The following is a 1,292-nucleotide window of genomic DNA, read 5'->3' as shown; positions in this document are numbered from 1 at the left end:
ACCTAATAGACTATGACACCAGTAATAACCCAAGTGATAAAGAACATATAAACTCGTATGAAACAAAAATTATCCCTGGATCATACCAGGAAGCCATTAATTCCCCGGATGTAAACAAATGGAAATTAACAATGGAAAGGGAAATGAATTCCTTAAAGGAAAACAACACTTTCACGCTGACAACCCTCCCTGAAAACAAAAATGTAGTTGGGGGAAAATGGGTGTATAACATCAAAAAAGACGACAAAAATGATGATGAGTACAAAGCCCGATATGTTGCTAAGGGGTACAGCCAGATAAAGGACATAGACTATCACAAAACCTATGCACCTACCACAAAAATGACCACCATTAGAATCCTAATGCAATTTGCTATGCAATATGATCTAATAATACATCAGATGGATGTCAAATCCGCATACTTAAATGCCAATATAGACTGTGACATTTATACCCAACAGCCAGAAGGATACAGAGTTCCAGGCAAGGAAAGACTTGTTTGGAAATTAAATAAGTCGATCTATGGGCTAAAGCAGAGCGGCAAAAATTGGAACGACCTACTAAGCAAAGAACTTCTGCTTGAAAATTTTAAGCAAAACCTCATCGATCCATGCATGTTTGTGAAAGTAAACGAAGGTAAGAGAATCATTATCCTCGTATGGGTAGAAGATATCTTAATCGCAGCAAATAGTTTAAACACTATAACAGAAGTTAAGACCCGACTCAAGCAGAAGTTGGACATGAAAGACTTGGGGCAGATCTCACGATTTCTGAGTGTAGATTTTATCATCGAAGGAAACAAAATAGAGATGAATCAGTGAGCATATACGGAAAAATTATTAGAAAAATTCGATATGTTAGACTGCAAGCCAAGATCAACACCCTGTGAACAAAAATTAACCTTTTCTCAGGAAGCGGAAGCCTTTGATCCCACTAGATACAGAGAGGCTATAGGAAGTTTGGTGTATCTATCAACTTGCACCAGACCTGACATTTCATGGGTTGTAAACAAATTATCGCAATACAATCAAAGTCCCACAATTGAACACTGGAATGCAGTTAAACATGTATTCAGATCCTTGTTTTTTGTTTATCTTTCAGGAAATATGAAAGCGGCCTGCAGTTGACGGGATATACTGATGCTGATTGGGGTAGCTCTGAAGACAGAAAGAGTACATCAGGGTATTGCTTCTCCCTAAATGAGGAAGGACCAGTCATTGCCTGAAAAAGCAAGAAACAGCCCACAGTAGCGTTATCCACATGTGAGGCAGAATATACAGCAATGACGCCAG

Source organism: Euprymna scolopes, chromosome 17 (assembly GCF_053919585.1).
Source record: "Euprymna scolopes isolate OS-2025 chromosome 17, ASM5391958v1, whole genome shotgun sequence".
Lineage (NCBI taxonomy): Eukaryota > Metazoa > Mollusca > Cephalopoda > Sepiida > Sepiolidae > Euprymna > Euprymna scolopes.
This window is presented reverse-complemented; position numbering follows the sequence as displayed.